The 22,413-nt window shown below is 42.1% G+C and overlaps 1 protein-coding gene across 5 annotated transcripts in view; it reads right to left on the reverse strand.

Annotated features, from left to right (window-relative positions):
• ncoa6 (nuclear receptor coactivator 6) overlaps positions 1–13,520 on the reverse strand; it is a 57,600-nt gene extending 44,080 nt beyond the window's left edge. For 4 of the 5 annotated variants that reach the window (XM_043710750.2, XM_043710752.2, XM_043710747.2 and 1 more), the window contains exon 1: positions 13,380–13,520. The gene's annotated coding sequence lies outside the window, so the exon portion shown is untranslated. The remainder of the gene's footprint in view (positions 1–13,379) is intronic. The other variant, XM_043710749.2, reaches the window with a different exon arrangement.
• Positions 13,521–22,413: the final 8,893 nt, after the last annotated feature.

A 22,413-nucleotide genomic window follows, 5' to 3' on the forward strand; every position in this document is an offset into this window, starting at 1 on the left:
CAGGGAAAAAAAACTGTGCTAAACATTATGTACAGACAGCAATCGAGTTGTCAAAGTAAGTTTTGAAAGTTTTTCTATAAATAACATTGTTGCCTAGGATCGTTCTCACCTTAGGATGTAGAGAATACCTCTTAAAGATAAAAGGAAAATAAGGAAACAAAAAAGAATCACAGATCTGTATCCTTTACATACAGATAAAAATCATGATGCAGACCTGATCCTTCATTTGACAATTGCATTATTTAAATAATATTACTTGGAGGTCACCCATCATTACCTGGACTGCAATGTCTGAAGTGTCATTCAATTACCATCTTACCAGTGAAACTAGGATGAGCAATAAATGCAGTCTTGCCAATGTTACTATCACAAGAACAATTAAACAAAATTATACCAAACAGATGAAAAAAAAATCCTAACAGAAAATACACATTTTACACAAGTTAGAGGGTGAGTGGATTTGAAACCAAGTATCTCACTTAGTACAAAAACAAAAAAGAGAATGCTGGAGAAACTCAGCAGGACTACCAGAAGAGTCAGTTTTGAGAAAGTCATACCAGACTCAAATGTTAACCCTTTTCCTCTCCACAGATGCTGCCAGACTTGTTCTGTTTCTCCAGCATTCTCAGTGTTCATTTCAGATTTCCAGCATCTGCAGTATTTTGCTTTGATATGACTTAGTTGGCAGGCACTATGAAAAGCATTTGAGTTCTTGTTAAAATTGAGTTTTATTACTTTAATTTTGATATATGAGCCAAATTGTTGATGCTAAAAAATATAAAGTTTAATGTTCAAAAGGTTCAACTGCACCTTCAATTGAAGGTGCTGAAAAATGCATTCAAATCAGACAGCAAATCATTGTTCAGAATTTTGAATTAAGTCTATACCAATTTTACCTTTTTTGAGTAATAGTCTGAGCACTGAACTGATCAAAATAAATTAACACAGGCCTCTGGAGGTGGCTCACCTTCCACTTTAGCCCTACAAATTCTGTGAGGTTTCCCACCTCAACTATCCAGCTGGACAGTGCATTCCAGACTCCCATTGGGTGAAAAAGTATTTTGCTTAAATTCCCTCTAAATCCCCTACCTTTCATTTTAAAATTATGCTCCCTTGTTAATGACCCTTCAATTAAGGCGAACAGCTACATTCTATTCAACCAGTTCTTTCCCCTCAATCTTATATACCTCTACATAACCTTTTCTGCTCCAAAGAAAACAACCTGAACTTATTCAGCCTCTCTTCATTGCTGAAGTCCTCCATCCCTGGCAACATCCTGGTAAATTTCCTTTGCACCTCAAGTGCAATCACATTCCCCCCATAATGCAGTGACCAGAAATGCACACAATACTCCAGCTGTGGCCTAACCAAATTTCTGTACAGCTCCAACATGACCTCCTTGCTCTTTTGAATTATGCCTCGAACGATAAGGCCAAATGGGCAGTATGGTGGCACAGTGATTAAGCCACTACTTCGTCACATCACCAGATACCTGGGTTTAATTCCAGCCTTGGGAGACTGTCTATATGGAGTTTGCACATTCACCCAGTGTCTACGAGGGTTTCCTCTGGTGCTCCGGTTTCCTCCCAAAGATGCGCAGGGGAGGTGAATTGGCCATGCTAAAATTGCCCCGTTGTGTTTAGGGAAGTGCAGGGTAGGTGGCTTAGCCATGATAAATTGGAGGATTACGGGCTGGGTCTGGGTGGGTTACTCTTTGGAGGATTAGTGCAGAAACTGTGTTGTCTGGATTCTGTGAACCGTATACCTTCTTAAACACCTTATTAACCTGTCCTGCCACCTTCAAGGATCTGTGGACAAGCACCCAGCAAACCCTCCATTCCTCTGAGCTTCCTGTTTTGCCATTCATTGAGAAACTTTCTGATATTAAACTGACAGGTCTAAAGTTACTGGTGTCTCCCTCTCAAGTGTTTGAGTTATGCAACTGTCAAAAAAGCATAACTTTTCTTCAGCTTCAGAAATTATGACTAACAAATCTGCAATTTGAGCAATTAAACTAATCCTCTTTTCTTATGCTCCATTATTTTCTCCACTACCAGTTTGAATGTAAATCCACTCAGTTCCTCCCCTTGATTTATTTTTACATTTCCTTGTAGCATTAGTATTGTACTGCCTTCCTTCCCTGTGAACACACAAGAAATACCTATTATGTCAGAATGTCATTTCTTTACTATCCATTGGAGTTTTGCCTGTATCTGTCCTGAATGGGCCCTCAATTCTCATTACCACACTTCTCAACATACTCCTAACGTATTTTGCTGTTATCTGGCAAATTATTTTCATATTTTCTCTTCGCATCAAATTACTTTCATTTCTCTTAGTTGCTTATACAGTCATTGAATCATACAGCATGAAAACAGATCCTTCAGGTCCAACTAGTTCATGCCAAACACAATCCTAAACTCAACTAGTCCTACCTGCCTTCCCCAGCCAATATCCCTCCAAACCTTTCCCAATTCATGTATCTATCCAAATATCACTTCCTCAGGGAGGTTCATTCCACACACAAACCATCCTCTGTGTAAAAAATTGTCTCTTGGTTGCTTCTTATATCTCTCCTGGTCTTCTAGATTTTGTGGCATTTGTTAAGCCTTCACTCAAGTCCTTAATGCATTTGCTGACTGTGATTAATTAGCTACTTGAATAGAACCTTTGTTTTTTCTGTGCATGCATGGATTTTGTTTCATGCATTCAAAGCAATAATTTAGTATAAGAACAAAAAGAAACAAAAGTAGATCATACAGCCCTTCGCCTCTCAACATTCTTCCAACATTGCTGATCTGATTTCAGTTCCTCCTTTCTGCCAAATCACCATATCATTTTATTCCCTCAGTTTAAAAACAAACCTAGTGAATACTCTTGAATATATTCAACAGCTGAACATCCACAGGCTTCTGGAGTTGAGAATTCCAAAGATATTCGTTACTGCTTGTCTATAGTTTCACCGTTAATAGTTCATCTGAGTTTAATGCAATTAATTCACTTCTCATCTCGTTGAAGTTTCCTCACAGTTCATGACCATTTCTCATCCCTCTCAAATCTAACAACAAATTCAATCACTTAGTCAATAATTAGATTGCTAACTAATTCTGGTTTGTTGCTCATCACTAAACTCACAGTGGTCTTTTCCATGGTAAGTTCTAAAACATACTTCACAAAATAACATTCTGAATGCATTCTAAACATTGCATGATTTTACAATTGAGCTCTTTTGCTCTAGCCAGAAAAATAAAATCTCTCACTTAAGGGTGTTAGCATGCTTAGTTCTTTGGGGGTGAAAACTAGTGAAGGTGGTGGCTTGGAGCAAAGTTATGTCACACTTAACCTGACCTAGTAAACAGTGGACCACTTAAGAATAGAAAAATTATGGGAGCAGAGCATTTATCTGTTCTGGGTCAGTGGATGACAAAACACAAGAGGAAATTACTTTATAAACAAGGCTATGCGATTCTCTTGAATTAGCATTTAATATCCAAAGATGTTGGCCCAGATCTTAAAGCTGGATACTACAGAATGACTAGAGTTGTGTATCAGGATCCCAGGTGAGCCCTACCACACTGGCTGTGCTAGAAATGCTCAAGAAGTTTGAACCTCCTCCAGGCAATTCCCCTGCTCCCAATACCTTCTGAAAAAGTCTGGTGATTCTGAGGTAAAGTCAGAGACTTTGCATATCTGGATACTTGAGGAAATGTAAAGTCATTTTTTTCCAATTAATGTCTAACTATACAACTGAACAACCACCAACACACTCAACACCCACCTACCTTTGTGAAATAAAAACAGAAATTGCTGGAAAGTCGTAGTCATAATTTCTGTCTCCATGCTGTATGACTATTTGGTTGATTTTGTCCATCCCAACCAAGTTTCCCAGACTAAACTAATCCCACTTGATGGAGTCTGGCCCATATTCCTCTAAGGCCCATATGCCTGCCTCTTCGTAGGATATGTGGAACAATCCATCTTCCGCAACTACACTGGCCCCACCCCCCACCTTTTCCTCCGCTACATCGATGACTGTATCGGCGCCGCCTCGTGCTCCCACGAGGAGGTTGAACAGTTCATCCACTTCACCAACACCTTCCAACCCAACCTCAAATTCACCTGGACAGTCTCAGATTCCTCCCTCCCCTTCCTCGACCTTTCTATTTCTATCTCAGGCGACCGAATCAACACGGACATCTACTACAAACCGACCGACTCCCACAGCTACCTGGACTACACCTCCTCCCATCCTGCCCCCTGTAAAAACGCCATCCCATTCTCCCAATTCCTTCAACTCCGCCGCATCTGCTCCCAGGAGGACCAGTTCCAAAAACGCACAACCCAGATGGCCTCCTTCTTCAAGGACCGCAATTTCCCCCCCAACATGGTCGACGATGCCCTCCACCGCATCTCTTCCACTTCCCGCTCCTCCGCCCTTGAGCCCCGCCCCTCCAACCGCCACCAGGACAGAACCCCACTGGTCCTCACCTACCACCCCACCAATCTCCATGTTCAGCGCATCATCCGCCGTCATTTCCGCCACCTCCAAACGGACCCCACCACCAAGGATATATTTCCCTCCCCTCCCCTATCTGCATTCCGTAAAGACCACTCCCTCCGTGACTCCCTCATCAGGTCCACACCCCCCACCAACCCAACCTCCACTCCCGGCACCTTCCCCTGCAACCGCAGGAGGTGCAAGACTTGCGCCCACACCTCCCCCTTCACCTCCCTCCAAGGCCCCAAAGGAAACTTCCATATCCGCCACAGATTCACCTGCACCTCCACACACATCATCTATTGCATCCTCTGCACCCGATGTGGCCTCCTCTATATTGGGGAGACAGGCCGGCTACTTGCGGAGCGTTTCAGAGAACACCTCTGGGACACCCGGACCAACCAACCCAACCACCCTGTGGCTCAACATTTCAATTCCCCCTCCCACTCCACCAAGGATATGCAGGTCTTTGGACTCGTCCATCGCCAGACCACAACAAAACGACGGTTGGAGGAAGAGCGCCTCATCTTCCGCCTAGGAACCCTCCAACCACAAGGGATGAACTCGGATTTCACCAGTTTCCTCATTTCCCCTCCCCCCACCTTGTCTCAGTCTAATCCATCGAATTCAGCACTGCCTTCCTAACCTGCAATCTTCTTCCCGACCTCTCCGCCCCCACCCCAGTCTGACCTATCACCCTCACCTTAACCTCCTTCCACCTATCACATTTCCGACACCCCTCCCCCAAGTCCCTCCTCCCTACCTTTTATCTTAGCCTGCTGGACAAACTTTCCTCATTCCTGAAGAAGGGCTCATGCCCGAAACGTCGATTCTCCTGTTCCCTGGATGCTGCCTGACCTGCTGCGCTTTTCCAGCAACACATTTTCAGCTCTGGTCTCCAGCATCTGCAGACCTCACTTTCTCCCCATATTCCTCTAAACTCTTCCTATTCATACACATGTCCAAATGTCTTTTAAATGTTGTGATTGTACCGGCATTTGACAGCATGTGAAACTTGCTGATTTCTTAACTACAACTTTTAAACTCATAAGCTTAATACTGAATGCAGGAAGGAGAGAAAGTACAAACTGCTTGGCGATTTCTTGTGTTTATGCATTTTTATGTAGCTAATTACAGCCAGGAATAAAACATAATGCTAACATTGCAGTGATATGTTCACTATATACCTCAGGTCACAGGAATGGAACTAGTGAAAATATCACATTTACAGAGTTCCGAGTAAAATGTCCGTTTTGGTTTTTATGCAAGTAATTTAACAACTGTTGTCTTGAAAACAGTTCACATTACAGAAGATAAATTGCTGGAAGGCTTAGAAAAATAAAGGTGGGTAAAGCTCCAGGTCTGAGCAATTGTATCCCAGGACATCGTGGGAAGTTGAGGGTGAAATCGCAGGGGTCTAGCAGAAATATATGTATCATCTATAATCATGGGTGAGGTGCTGGAGGATTGGAGGGTGGCTAATGTTGTGCCGTTATGTAAGAAAGGCTGTAAGGAGAATCCTGGCAACTGTAGACCCGAGTTGACGTCAGTGGTGGTTAAGTTGTTGGAGGTGATTCTGAACTGTAGGATTAACATACATTTTAAGAGGCAAGGACCGATTCAGGATAGTCAGCATGGTTTTGTGCGAGGGAAATCTTGGGTCACAAGCTTGATTTGTTTTTTTTGAGTAAGTAACCAAGAAGATTGATGAGAGCACAGTGGAGATGTTGTCTACTTGTACTTTAGTAAAGCCTTTGATAAGGTTCGGCACAGTAGACTAACTAGTAAAGTTGGATCACATGGGATTCAGAATGAGTTTGCAAATTGGATACAAAATTGACAGAGGTGGGGTGGTGGTAGGTTGTTTTATAGACTGGAGGCCAGTGGTGTTACACAGGGATCAATACTGGGTCCACTTTTGTTTGTCATTTATATAAATGATTAGATGAGAATATAGGAGGCACAGTTAGTAAGGTTGCAGATGACACCAAAACTGGTGGTATAGTGGACAGTGAAGAAGGTTATCTAAGGGTGCAACAGGATCTTGATCAATTGGGTCAATGGGCTCAGGAGTAGCAGATGGAGTTTAATTTGGATAAATGTGAGGTATTGCATTTTAGTAAAACAAACAAAGGCAGGACTAATACAATTAATGGTAGGGCTCTGGTAGTGTTATAGAACAGAGACACCTAGGGGTTCAGGTACATAATTCTTTGAAATTTGCATTACATGTTGACAGGATGGTTAAGAAGGTATTTAGCACGCTTGCATTCATAGCTCAGATCTTTGAGTATAGGAGGTTGGATGTCATGTGCGGTAGTAAAGGACGTTGGAGAGACCTCTTCTGAAGTACTGTGTGCAGTTCTGGCAGTCTTGTTATAGGAAAGGTACTGCTATATTGGAGAAGGTTCAGAAAAGAAAAGATTTACATGGATGCTGTCGGGAATGGGTGGTCTGAGTTATAAAAATAGGCTGGGACCTTTTTCACTGGAACATACGAGGTTAAGGGATGACCTTATAGGGGTTTATAAAATCATGAGGGGCATAGATAAAGGGAATAGCTAAGGTCTTTTCCCTGGGGAGAGAAAGGGACAGAATTCAAAACTAAGGGGCATATTTTTAAGGTGAGAGGTGAAAGTTGAAAAAAAAATGAGGGGCAATCTTTTTGGTTTTGTTTTTTACACAGGGAGTGGTTAGTGTGTGGAATGAACTGTCACAGGAAGTAGTGGATACAGCTACAGTTACGTTTAAAAGGCATTTGGATGGGTATGGGCAAAACACAGGCAGATGGAATTAGTTTACTTTGGGAACATGGTTGGTGTGAATTAGTTGGATTCAAGGGTCTGTTTCCATGCTGTATCACCCTATAATTAGAGAATAGCACACAAGTAACTATATAGATACCTTCCTTCACAATATTTAGAATCTAAGTTAAAATTCAAAATTTTATTATATATTTATCTTCTTTAGGTTTCTTGAGGACTTATCATTAAGATATATGCCTAGAGTCAAAAAGAAATGACATCGCTGTTACCAAAGCAAAATGTTGCAGAAGCTTGAAATAGGACATTAAAAACAACAAAAAAAAATGCTGGCTATATTCAACAGACTTGAAATCTTAACACTGCTACTCTCCACAGATGCTGCTTGACCTGCTGATGGATCTCTCAAAATACAATGGAATAACCACAATTTGTGTTAAAACGCCCAACTAATGGAGGGCTGAATTCTGCTATACCCTGAACACTGTGGGCAATGGTGAGATAACTAGGAAAATAAGGAGAGAATGGAAAAAGTATGGTTTTAGATGCCTGGTGACAACAAAAACCATGCAATTTAGTGCAGGGGGTTTCAATGGCTAGATAAGAATCTCACATGAGCATTGAGGGGTCTATTTGCATGCATTGATATCGGATCATTGTAACCCAATTCCGCCCCATCTATATGCAGGTTGCTATTTTCCACAGGAGTGAAGAGAAACTAGCTGGTGGCAATTCCCAACATAGAAGTCAGAGAGGATACCTAGCAGTTGCAACTTCCTGGTGTCTTCTCCAGGATTCTATCTTGGCCAGCATTCCACAACACCTACATGGACAGTTAGAGCCTGGACCCTGCACAGACAGAGGCTGGCATCAGCCAAGCACAAGCCGCAGCATATCATAGTATATCTCAGACTCACTCACTTCAGTACTACACTTTGGAACTCATCGACACCTAACATTTCAATTCTGCTGCCAGACTGCTTTGCACAGAGGGAAAGGCTCCAATCTCATGCATTGGCATAGGCTGTATCTCAGGGCTCTTAGCTTGCTTTCTCAGTACTCATTCACTTTGCACCTCTCTCAATGCATACAGCATCTCTGCCTTGCCTTGTCTTTTTGCTCATTGAGCCTTTAAGTTCTGAATGAAGCAGCAAAGTACTAGATAGGCAGCATGTGGAGATAAAACAGGGATGATGTTTCAAGTCCAATGACTCTTCATTCTGAATTCTGAGCCCGTTCATATTCTAAAAACTTCCTTCAGGTGGATATGGAGACATTTCAACTTGTAAGAAATCTAAATCTAGAGAATTTAAGTGCAATGATATTCACAGAAATCCAAAAAGGAACTCAGGAAAACAAAATCTTATTTCCCCAGAGAACGGTTAGTATGTGGAACTTCTGAACACATGGAGTAGTTGAGTAAAATATCATAAATAAATTTAAGGGGAAGCCAGTTTTTCTTACTTCTCCTTTGTCATTTTTATTCCTTTCTCTCTCTCTCTCAATCCAATATTTCCTTGCCTCTGACTTAAATAAATTAATTAAATAAATCAAATTCTAAATCTGTTTCATAAGTTTAGAAACTAGTGTTTTAGAATTAGAAGCATGGAGTTCTATGAAAATCATTAATTTAATACTTATCAGAAAATGATAATTAACAGTCTGCCTGAAAAAGGTTTGTGCATATGGAAAAACAAATGAACCTGTTCTTCAAAGTAACCTGCTGCTGAGATGATTATTCCCCCACATTACAGGGGTTATGGACCATTATGTTGAAGATCTGGCTGATGAGTGAAAGTAATTAACTGTAAATAGTGAAACAACACTGGTTTATTTTTTGCTTCATTCTTGGCCTTGTATAAATAGGAAGCTTAAGAATTGGTAACAACTCCACAATTTAGTGTCGTATCTCTTAGTATCAACTCTCACACCTACTTCTGTATCAAGTTCAGGTTCAGGTTATGGTTAGGCTGTGGCTTTACAACACTGACTTTATCATGAGACAAGTTACTACTTCCGAAGTTGCAAGTATCAAAGTGAGAGAACCAAAATGTTCACATCAATGAGATGTATGTCCCCATAATTTTCGCAACTGCTTTACTGAATGTGACAACTTACTGAAATATAAACTGATATTCACTTAATACCCATATGCAATAGAATGCTTCCATCAGTCTCTGGCTTACAGAGATTGATTTATGGATTTTTAAATAACATAATTAGATTACATTACTTGCAGTGTGGAAACAGGCCCTTCGGCCCAACAAGTCCACACCCGCCCCGCCGAAGCGCAACCCACCATACCCCTAACCTAACACTACGGGCAATTTAGCATGGCCAATTCACCTGACCTGCTCATCTTTGGACTGTGGGAGGAAACCGGAGCACCCGGAGGAAACCCACGCAGACACGGGGAGAACGTGCAAACTCCACACAGTCAGTCACCTGAGGTGGGAATTGAACCCGGGTCTCTAGCGCTGTGAGGCAGCAGTGCTAACCACCGTGCCGCCCATAAAACATCAAATCAACCAGATGAAGCTGTGCTAAAGGACAACTCAACTGCATAATAAATTAATGTGGCTCCCTGCCTTTATTCCTGATGAAGGGCTTTTGCCCAAAACGTCGATTTCCCTGCTCCTCGTTTGCTGCCTGACTGCTGTGCTTTTCCAGCACCACTCTAATCTAGACTCTAGTTTCCAGCATCTGCAGTCCTTGTTTTTACCTAACAAATAAATGTCTCTTATTATCACTAAATTGGAGGAAAACAAGTATAATTTGCCGTATTAATGTAAGACTAATGCCCCAAACATAGACTCTCCTGCTCCTCAGTTGCTGCCTGACTGGCTGTGCTTTTCCAGCACCAAACTCTCAACTCTGATCTCCAGCATCTGCAGTCCTCACTTTTTCCCTTTCACCATACTGTCAATAATCTCACATGCTCATAAGTAGACATTATTAAAACCGAACAACAGCACTTTTAATGTTGAAAGTGCATGTTTTCTTTTCAACTATATGTTCTTTAAATAACCCTTGCAAACTATTCAGTCCTTGAAAGTGGAGTCGCAGATAGATAGGATAGTGAAGGTGTTTGGTATGCTTTCCTTTATTGGTCAGAGTATTGAGTAAAGAAGTTGGGAGGTCATGTTGCGGCTGTACTGGACATTGGTTAGGCCACTGTTGGAATATTACGTGCAATTCTGGTCTCCTTCCTATCGGAAAGCTGTTGTGAAACTTGAAAGGGTTCAGAAAAGATATACAAGGATGTTGCCAGGGTTAGAGGATCTGAGCTACAGGGAGAGGCTGAACAGGCTGGGGCTGTTTTCCCTGGACCGTCGGAGGCTGAGGGGTGACCTTATAGAGGCTTACAAAATTATGAGGGGCATGGATAGGATAAATAGACAAAGTCTTTTCCCTAGAGTTGGGGAGTCCAGAACTAGAGGGCATAGGTTTAGGGTGAGAGGGGAAAGATATAAAAGGGGCAACTTTTTCATGCAGAGGGTGGTACATGTATGAAATGAGCTGCCAGAGGATGTGGTGGAGGCTGGTACAATTGCAACATTTAAGAGGCATTCGGATGGGTATATGAATAGGAAGGGTTTGGAGGGATATGGGCCGAGTGCTGGCAGGTGGGACTAGATTGAGTTGGGATACCTGGTCGGCATGGACAGGTTGGACCGAAGGGTCTGTTTCCATGCTGTACATCTGTATGACTATGACCTGACATTCAACCAGAACTCCATCAAACATATAGATTTGGACCCCATTTACCAACCTCTCAGAAACAGAACCGGAAGTGATATCACCTACCACAACAAACTGAGACAGATAAATAGCAAGCAGGTAAATAGCAAACAGATAAATAGAACACCAATGCTTCTCTGGAGGCTCAATGATGACGTTATTTAGCATGGTGACGAAACATCCAAGAACAAATCTACTAGCTCTGCAAGCAAACTTACAACCTGATAAAATTATGTACTGTGTATAATATTCTGAAAATACAAAATCTCAAGACCTAAGAATTACAAATGTGTAATTACAAAACGCTGAGGGATACACACAAATATTCTGTGCCGGTGACAAGCCACCAATTTAGTATGTTTCTGTTCATTTGTAGAGGTTTATAAAATCATGAGGGGCATGGATAGGGAATATAGACAATTTTCCCTGGGGTGGGGGAGTCTAGAACTAGAGGGCATAAGTTTAGGAGGGAGGGGAAAAAATTTGAGAGAGACCCAAGGGGCAATTTTTTCATGCAGACCGTGGTGCACGTATAGGACAAGTTGCCAGAGGAAGTGCTGGAGGCTAGTACATTTACAACATTTAAAAGGCATGTGGATGGGTATTCGAATAGGAAGGATTTTGAGTGATATCAGCCAAGTCTGGAAAATGGGACTAGATTAGGTTAGGATATCTGGTCGGCATGGACAAGTTGGACCATAGTGTTGTAACTCTATGACTCTAGTCCAATACAGCATCTCACTATATCAACGGAAGGACCTACGCCCCAATAAATCAGTGTGAACCAAGACAATGTGAAGAACTTTGTCCTAAAATCTTGCATTTTATCCTGCATTCATGTGCCATTGGTTACTGATGAATACACCAGCAACTTCTGCATTAGCACAATTAATAAGGCAGAATAAATCACAACATGAAAGAAAATTTTAAGAAATATTCCTGATTGAAGTACAGAAGAACTTGTTAACTATCTTAACAAGGTTCAACTGCTTACATATTAAAAATGTAGTGACACTGCAAGCTGGGTGTAATGGGTCAGTGTCAGTGTCAAAGTAAAAGTAAAAATCAACACCATTAAAAAGGGCCTATTTGCACACTAACACATTTCTCAGCTAGTGTCACAGGAAAATAAAATTTTCCCACAAGAACTATTTTTGAAAAATCAACTTGAGAGATCTACATCCAATACTTGACAGAGTTTACATTGAGGCATATGCTTTGTAAAAACAGTAAGTTATTACATGCTCAATAACTAGTTTCTATACTCATCTTTTCACACAGAAAAGCTGTTTAAATGGATCTTATGCATAGCAATCACTGAGCCTCTTAACTAAAATTTTCAATGCACAATTTAAAAATCAAACTGGTTTGTAGTGAAACAGTTTATTTCACCCTTGAAGCATGTTTCTGGGAGCAACTGGAGACACACATCTGTCACATTCAATTTATTTTCTATAGGTTTAAATCCATCCCACCAGAAAGACTGATTTACTAAAAACAGAACATTAAAGAACTCATTTTATAAAGGATAAATAATTTGATGAAAAATAGAATTATCAGGTAATATATAGTACACAATCATACTAAACATTACTTCTGTAACAACGTATTTAACAAAAGATGAAGTAACCCCATTTGTGCAATTGCATAGAGAAACATTTATGTGCTTTAACTATTGAATTCAACAGAAAATGCAATACAAGATTTATTGAAGTAAATTTAAACTGTAGTTAACATGACAGACGAATTAGCATCGCTGCATTCTTCGAACAGAACAAAGCAAATAACTTGATTATAATCATATCGATCATAAGTAAGGAAAACTGACATTCGTACTCGTACAAAAGAGTGATGGCAGCCCATCCAAAGGTACCTTTCGAAAGTGAATTGGATAAATATTTGAAAAACGTGACTCCGGCAGGGGTAATGAGAAAAGAGAGGATGATTAAGGACTTACTGGAGATTTTGGTTTCAGAGGCATAATAGGTCAGAAGGTCTCCTTCCGGATTATTAGAGAAATTAAAGATACTACAGCTGTGTTTAACACCAAACAAGGGAGTGTGACACTTGGGTAGAAACGCTGTGATCTGAATTGACAGATCGATTTCAGACGCGCCGTGTGAGAAGATTCTCAAAAAACATATGCATTTGTTTTGTATTTGGTTTAATCGACGGTACAACAACTGAGCAAACTGAGAGGTTTGGGTGTCAACCAAACACCCTGTAAAGAGGCGGGGAGGGAAGGTAAAGCTCGAAACACCGCGGCACAATGAATGACAGCGGGTTAGAGTGGCACCGGGCCCGGGGATGATGCCAAGGCTCCCTCTGCCCTCTGAGGGTAGCCCGAGGCTCGCAGGGCCCCGCACTCTGACACACACCTTACCGGCCTCCGTCAGGCCGCCGGCCCAACCGCTCTCATCCCGCGGGGCCACTGCCGCAACGTTAATTCCACACAGCCATAAATTTCATCGATTGATGCTGAACAGGATCCGCGATCTCCGCCCTCCCCCACCCACCCCCCCTACAGGTCCCGTCAACACAGAGACCAGCATCCAGAGAGAGAGAGAGAACTACCCACTCACCGACCCCCCAAACAGCCGCGCACCCATTGGGCCGGCCCCAGCCGAAGCACAGACCAGGCCGCAGTAAGGTGCCTTCTCATGGGTCGGCATTTCAGCCAATCGATGTCAAGGACCGGCTGCGGGATGACGTCAGGTCCCGCCTCGGGAGAGCCGGGGCGCCTTGAAATCCTCGCCTCCTGGAGGACTCGCGCATGCGTTCCTGTCCCGTCCGGGAGAGGGACGCGCATGCGCCCCAATCGGCATCGGTGTGGCCGCGCATGCGCTTTTCTAAGGCATGCTAGTGAAGCTACTTTCTTTTGTTCTGCAGCAGGGGTCTTTGTAGTGCACTGGTAATGAATCTATCTCTGAACAAGGAGCCTCGGTCGGTTACAGACCTATCTGCTGCATAAGTGTCTAATAACATCAGAAAAAAACGAATAATCGGTCTTCTTGTGCAGTGGTAATGTCCCTGACTCTTATCCAGGAGACCTAGGTTGATTAAAGGCCCCATCCGCTCCAGATGTGTGTAATAACATCAGAAAAAAAACCCAGATAACAGCTCTTATGCAGTGGTAATGTCCCTATCTCTGAACAAGGAGGCCTAGGTTGGTTCAAGTCCCAGCTGCGTCAGAAGTGTGTAATAGCATCAGAAAAAAATATTGAAAAAAAATTCTTGTGCTGTGGTAATATCCTTACGTCTGATCAAGGAGGCTTGGTTTCAAGCCCCACGTGCTCGAGAGATATGTCACGACGGGCTGATTAGAAAAATATCTTTGACTTGATTTATTACTGCCATGTATCGAGATACAGTGAATCTGATGAAGAGCCATCTAGACTCGAAACATTAGATTGCTCTCTCTCTGTTCTGATGCTGCCTGACTCACTGTGATCTCCAGTATTTATTGTTTTAGTGAAAAGTATTTATCTGTGTGCTATCCAGACAAATTACACCTTAAATAAGTAAATCAGGGTAAAAGAGCAGCATGCTAAATATTGTATGAAAACTACTGATAAGCACAGGGAAAAGTCAACTTTATTATATGAGACGTCTGTTCAAAAGTCTGAATTATGGTTCTCATGGTGTTGTGGTAATGTCCCTCACTCTTAGGCAGAAGGTCTGGGTCCAGGTTGCACGTGCTTGAGAGGTGTGTCATGCCATCGTTGATCAGATTGATTAGGAAAAATACATGCAGCCCATTCAGAGTCAAATATCTAACTTAAATAAGCATACAGGAATCATTGCTGTCCGGTAGACCCTGACTGCAGTGTCAGGTTTGAGAAACCAGGTTCTTAAATATTCTTCTTTTCAGTCGGCTAAAGAACCAAGCTAGCATTTTGGGGACAATGATGAATTTCACTGTTCGTGTCTCAAGACGACAATGTGTTCCCAAGAAATGGAGAATGACCATGTTCACCAGCATCCCACTACTGATCTTAATTGAAGGGAGTAAAGTAGGGAATGAAGTGCTATGACTACATTAGGATGTTCAGACTGCCTTGTCAAAGAGAAGGTTGAAACGAGATCTGACGTGTCCAAGATTGTGAGAGGTCTGAACAGAGTAGACAGGGAATAACTGTACCCATTCTTGAAAGCATCAAGAATGATAGGACACAGATTTAAAGTAATTGACAAAGGAAATAAAGAAGTGAATAGTCAGGATCTGAAATATGCTGCCCGAAACTGTGATGGAGGCAGGTTCTGATTTGTATTGTGATGATAATTTGGCTTTAAGAGATGTGTTTAGTCCTGGTTTCTTTTAGAGAGGTAATAGGGGATAGGTGGCAAGCAGTCTATGAGAAGATAAACAACTTGTGAAGCCTTGGGTTTTTTTTAAGTTGGAACAGTAGAAGCAGTCTGAGTGGGTATAGTGAAGCTCTCACAAATGCAGGATTTTTTGTTAGGATTTAGCAGGGTTGGAAGGCAGTGAATCTCTCCCAGCTGCTGCACCGTCTCTCAGAATTGTCTTTTGATAAATACTGTCACAAGGCTAGACTTTTTTTTTCTAAAAGCTGTTCCTTGGCTCAAGGATACTCTGTCCTTGATTTTTTTTCAGAGGGGTAATAAATCAGGTCAGGCTCCGATCAGACTGGTTTGGTACAGAGATGAAAAGGATTTTGAGAGGCCTTTTGTTTATCTGTAAACAGATGAGACTTCAGGCCAAAGTGGTCATGTTTTAGAAGTGACCTTTAGAATGAAAAGGGAGTGCTCAGCTGTCTGGCTGAGCAATCTAGTTCAGTCCAGAACTGGTTGAGAAGTTCAGCAGTGGACTGTGTGTACAGTCTCTCTCTTTCTCTCTCTCTCTTCCTGTCCTTCTAACTTCAACCTGTAAGCATTTGACCCTTGTTTGTACTGTGTTTTAAAGGGGGTTTGCTTATTGGGACTGTTGTATATATTTGGAACAGCATACTTAAGTCTAGTTTGGATAGACTGAGTTCTATCGGGGTTCTTTATTCTGTTCTTCATGTTCGATTGTGTAATTTTGTGAATAAATGTTTTTGTCTGTTTTAAACCTGGTAGTCAACCTTGCTAATTTAAGCCAGGTAATTTTCGCTGTACACTTAACGAAACAAATTGCAAAGTTATGGTCTGGGCTACCTGCTTAAGAATGTGTCGAGTGGTCTGGTTTCTGAATTTGCCCAATTGCCAAGGGTGTGTTCATGAGATGTTACTATATTGAAACAGTTAACCATCACTGTATCTATTATTCTATTAAGTTTTCCAACAGAATTAGGTTATTGCAAGTTCTTCTTTCTTTTGTTGTATTTTGACAATAGTGCTTGAATAAATTTATATTGCTTAACTTTGAATAGTCTGACCAATCAAATTGCATCTGGAACACAACACCTGACATTTACCTTTAAATTAAGAAACGGTTAGAACCAAGGCTACCTTCTTAATATATTTTGAGGGGATCTGGTCTGATCCATAACAGTATATTCAAAAGAGAATTCGTCTATTACCTCAAAAGGAAGACTTCATGATTAAGAGGAGAAGGCTGGAAAATGGCAATGATTTAAATGATCAGACAAAGACACTGTGGACTGAATAGTTCCCTTCTGTACTGTAACAATTCTGTGATTCAACCCAATTTCTCATTTACTCATCAAGGACATGCCCACAACCCTGCTTTGAAAAGACTCCCAGCTTTTTTACCTTCACCATTCCACACCAATCTTTTGCGTTTGAAATAAATGATGTAGATCCTTCTAATTATAGTTCTCTGCTTGTAAATCGAGATAACAGCAGGAACTGCTGGAAATACTTTGCAGTTTGTGAGAGCTTTTGCGGAGAGAAGTGAAATCAGGTCTGTGATCTTTGATCCGAACTAGGAATAGCCTAGTTGACAGACAGGACACAGGTTAGCAATAAATTGGTATTTTTTCCCAAATCTGATGAGTTGTACTTTTTATTCCTTTATTAACACCTATAACTAGGCTGGAATTTATAAAGATCAACAGAAAATAAACCCCAATCAACATGGCTGTGTTCTGGATGTGACTAATGTGGTGTTGCAAGTATCAGTGCTTGGGCCCAGCTATTTACAATATATATAAAAGATAGTACAATTGCAGCATTAAAAAGGCATCTGAATGGGTGTATGAATAGGAAGAGTTTAGAGGGATGTGGGCCAGGTGCTGGCAGGTGGGACTAAGAACCGAAGGGTCTGTTTCCATGCTGTACACCTCTCTGACTCTGACTCTGACCTAGATGAGGAACCATATAGTCATAAACACGTACAGACCCTTTGGTCCAACACATCCATGCCGACTGGATATCCTAAATTAATCTAGTGCCATTTGCCAGCATTTGGCCCATATCCCTCTAAACCCTTCCTAGTCATGTTCTCATCCAGATGCCTTTTAAATGTTGTAATTGTTCCAGCCTCCACCACCTCCTCTGGCAGCTCGTTCCATACACACACCACCCTCTGTATGAAAAAGTTGCCCTTCGGTCCCTCTTCAATCTTTCCCTTAAACCTATGCCCTCTATTTTTGGACTCCCCTACCCTGGGAAAAAGACCTTGGCTATTCCCTCCAACCATTTCCCTCATGATTTTATAAATCAAATGAAATATTGCCAACTTTGCTGATGACAAAACGGGGAGAGGTCTTGAGGAGGATGCAAGGAGGCATCAAGGTGATTGAGACAAATTGTCAAACATATACAGATACAGTACAATATGGCTAAATATAAGGTTATACATTTACGTGAAAAAAAACAAAGGAAGCATATTATTTAAATGCTGATATTTTGGGAAGTGTGGATGTACAAAGGGATCTGGATGTCTTTGTATGCCAGTCTTTGAAAGTAAACAGGCAAGTTTTATAAATAATTAGGAGGCAAATGATATATTGGCCTTTATTGCAAAAGGATTTGAGCCCGTCATCGGGAATGAGGCTAGGAGCCTCGGGGGTGGAGAAATAAATGGGAGAGGGGTAGGGTGGGGCTGGGGAGAAGGTAGCTGAGAGTGCAATAGGTGGATCAAAGTGCGGGTAAAGGTGAGGAAGGTGGAGCAGATAGGTAAGAAGGAAGATTGACAGGTGGGACAGGTCATGAGGGCATTGCTGAGCTGGAAGGTTGGGACTGTGGTAAGGTGGGGTGAGGGGAAATGAGGAAACTGTTGAAGTCCACATTAATGCCCTGGGGTTGAATGGTCCTGAGACGGAAAATAGTTAAATCACCCATTTCTTATACTTTGAGATACTTGCTCAACAGAATTCGTGTATCGCTGGACATCGGAGTGCATCTGGGAAAATTAACAAACAGTGAAATTCACAACTAATCTTGGAGGAACTGTTGGGCGAAGTTCACAGCACAGAATCAGATAAGTCAATTGTTGTTTTAAGTCTGTCCAAGAGAAAGGCTGCAGTAGTGAGTATAGTGGATTCTTTCTTGATTATATGTTTTTGGAGATAAGTCTTTTGATTAAACTTAAAATATAAGCCATAGCTATTAATTTAACCTGGGGCAGTGTTTGTAGAGGAATAAGACGGTGTTATTTTCTGGGTCTGTAGATTGTGAAGGAGCCAAAATGGCCTTTGCAGTGATATGTACTTCTTGTCAGATGTGGGAGTTTAAAGAGAGTTTAAGGATTACTGCGGATTATATCTGCCATAAATGCTGTTGGATGCGAATCTTAGCAGATCAAGTGGATCGGTTGGAGAGTCAGAAGCGATGAGGAATTTGCAGCAGCAACAGTATGTGATGGATGGCAGTTATAGGAAAGGGGGAAAGTCTCAGATACAGTCACATAATGGGTTAACTCCAGGAAAGGTAAGAGAGGTAGGCAGCTAGTGCAGGAGTCTTCTGTGGCTATACCCATTTCAAACAGGTATGCTGTTTTGGAAAATGCAGGGGGTGATGGATTCTCAGGGGAATGTAACACGAACAGCTAAGTTTCTGGTATTGAGACTGGCTCTAATGCAATGAGAGGTACATCGGCTTCCAAGAGATCAATTGTGTTAGGGGATTCTGTAGTCCAAGGTACAGTCAGACATTTCTGTGGCCAGCAGAGAAAAAGCAGAATGGTGTGTTGTTTCCCTGGTGCCAGGATCAAGGATGTCTCAGAGAAGGTGCAGAATATTCTCACGGGTGAGAGGGGCCAGCAGGAGGTCATTGTCCACATTGGAAGCAACGAATAGGAAGGGAAAAGGTTGAGATTCTGAAGGGAGACTACAGAGAGTTAGGAGAAATTTAAAAAGGATGTCCTCAAGGGTGGTAATATCTGGATTACTCCCAGTGCTACGAGCTAGTGAGGGCAGGAATAGGAGGATAGAGCAGATGAATGCATGGCTGAGGAGCTGGTGTATGGGAGAAGGGTTCACATTTTTTGGATCATTGGAATCTCTTTTGGGGTAGAAGTGACCTGTACAAGAAGGACGGATTGCACCTAAATTGGAAGGGGACTAATATACTGGCAGGGAAATTTACTCGCACTGCTTGGGAGGATTTAAACTAGTAAGGTGGGGGAGGTGGGACCCAGGGAGATAATGAAGAAAGAGATCGATCTGAGATGGGTACAGCTGAGAACAGAAGTAAGTCAAACAGTCAGAGCAGGCAGGGACAAGGTAGGACTAATAAATTAAACTGCATTTATTTCAATGCAAGGGGCCTAACAGGGAAGGCAGATTAACTCAGGGCATGGTTAGGAACATGGGACTGGGATATCATAGCAATTACGGAAACATGGCTCAGGGATGGCCAGGATGCAAATGCTGAAAAATGTGTTGCTGGAAAAGCGCAGCAGGTCAGGCAGCATCCAAGGAGCAGGAGAATCGACGTTTCGGGCATAAGCCCTTCTTCAGGAATGAGGAAGGTGTGCCAAGCAGGCTAAGATAAAAGGTAGGGACTTTGCGCCCCTCCCCCAAGTCCCTCCTCCCTAGCTTTTATCTTAGCCTGCTTGGCACACCTTCCTCATTCCTGAAGAAGGGCTTATGCCCGAAACGTCGATTTTCCTGCTCCTTGGATGCTGCCTGACCTGCTGCGCTTTTCCAGCAACACATTTTTCAGCTCTGATCTCCAGCATCTGTAGTCCTCAGTTTCTCCCAGGATACAAATGCTACAGGAAGGATAGAAAGGGAGGCAAAAGAGGAGGGGGGGTGGCATTTTTGATAAGGGATAGCATTACAGCTGTGCTGAGGGAGGATATTCCCAGAAATACATCCAGGGAAGCTATTTGGGTGAAACTGAGAAATAAGAAAGGGATGATCACCTTATTGGGATTGTATTACAGACCCTCCAATAGTAAGAGGGAAATTGAGAAACAAACTTGTAAGGAGATATCAGCTAACTGTAAGAATAATAGGGTAGTTATGGTAGGGGATTTTAACTTTCCAAACATCGACTGGGACTGCCATAGTGTTAAAGGTTTAGATGGAGAAGAATTTCTTAAGTGTGTACAAGACAATTTTCTGATTCAGTATGTGGATGTACCTACTAGAGAAGTTGCAAAACTTGACCTACTCTTGGGAAATAAGGCAGGGCAGGTGACTGAGGTGTCAGCGACCATAATTCTATTCGTTTTAAGATAGTGATGGAAAAGGATGGATCATATCTAAAAGTTGAAGTTCTAAATTGGAGAAAGGCCAATTTTGACGGTATTAGACAAGAACTTTTGAAAGCTGATTGAAGGCAGAGGTTCGCAGGTAAAGGGACGGCTGGAAAATGGGAAGCCTTCAGAAATGAGATAGCAAGAATCCAGAGAAAGTATATTCCTGTCATGGTGAAAGGGAAGGCTGATAGGTACAGGAAGTGCTGGATGACTAAAGAAATTGAGGGTTTGGTTAAGAAAAAGAAGGAAGCATATGTCAGGTATAGACAGGATAGTTTGAGTGAATCCTTAGAAGAGTATAAAGGAAGTAGGAGTATACTTAAGAGGGAAATCAGGAGGGCAAAACGGGGACATGAGATAGCTTTGGCAAATAGAATTAAGGAGAATCCAAAGGGTTTTTACAAATATATTAGGGACAAAAGGGTAACTAGGGAGAGAATAGGGCCCCTCAAAGATCAGCAAGGCAGCCTTTGTGTGGAGCCATAGAAAATGGGGGAGATACTAAATGAATATTTTGCATCAGTGTTTACTGTGGAAAAGGATATGGAAGATATAGACTTAGGGAAATAGATGGTGACATCTTGCAAAATGTCCAGATTACAGAGGAGGGAGTGCTGGATGTCTTGAAAGGGTTAAAGGTGGATAAAACCCCAGGACCTGATCAAGTGTACCCGAGAACTCTGTGGAGAAACTAGAGAAGTGATTGCTGGGCCTCTTGCTGAGATATTTGTATCATCGATAGTCACGGGTGAGGTGCCAGACGACTGGAGTTTGGCAAACGTGGTGCCAATGTTTAAGAAGGGCGGTAAAGACAAGCCAGGGACTATAGACCGGTGATCCTGACTTCGGTGGTGGGCAAGTTGTTGGAGGGAATCCTGAGGGACAGGATGTACATGTATTCGGAAAGGGAAGGACTGATTCGGGATAGTCAACATGGCTTTGTGCACGGGAAATCATGTCTCACAAACTTGATTGAGATTTTTGAAGAAGTAACAAAGAAGATTGTTGAGGGCAGAGCAGTAGATGTGATCTAATATGGACTTCAGTAAGACGTTCGACAAGGTTCCCCATGGGAGACTGATTAGCAAGATTAGATCTCATGGAATACAGGGAGAAATAGCCATTTAGATACAGAACTGGCTCAAAGGTAGAAGACAGAGGGTGATGGTGGAGGGTTGTTTTTCAGACTGGAGGCCTGTGACCAGTGGAGTGCCACAAGGATTGATGCACTCTACTTTTTGTCATTTACATAAATGATTTGGCTGCGAGCATAAGAGGTACAGTCAGTAAGTTTGCCAATGACACCAAAATTAGAGGTATAGTGGACAACAAAGAGGGTTACCTCAGATTACAACAGGATCTTGACCAGATGGGCCAATGGGCTATGTGGTAGATGGAGTTTAATTCGGATAAATGTAAGCTGCTGCATTTTGGGAAAGCAAATCTTAGCAGGACTTATACACTTAATGGTAAGGTCCTAGGGAGTGTTGCTGAACAAAGAGACCTTGGAGTGCAGGTTCATAGCTCCTTGAAAGTGGAGTCACAGGTAGATAGGATAGTGAAGAAGGCGTTTGGTATACTTTCCTTTATTGGTCAGAGTATTGAGTACAGGAGTTGGGAGGTCATGCTGCAGCTATACAGGACATTGGTTTGGCCACTGTTGGAATATTGCGTGCAATTCTGGTCTCCTTCCTATTGGAAAGATGTTGTGAAACTTGAAAGGGTTCAGAAAAGATTTCAAGGATGTTGCCAGGGTTGAAGGATTTGAGCTACAGGGAGAGGCTGAACAGGCTGGGGCT

This window comes from Chiloscyllium plagiosum, unplaced genomic scaffold, assembly GCF_037043375.1.
Source record: "Chiloscyllium plagiosum isolate Xiang-an unplaced genomic scaffold, Cpla_swu_hap1 HiC_scaffold_15, whole genome shotgun sequence".
In the NCBI taxonomy this organism is placed as follows: domain Eukaryota; kingdom Metazoa; phylum Chordata; class Chondrichthyes; order Orectolobiformes; family Hemiscylliidae; genus Chiloscyllium; species Chiloscyllium plagiosum.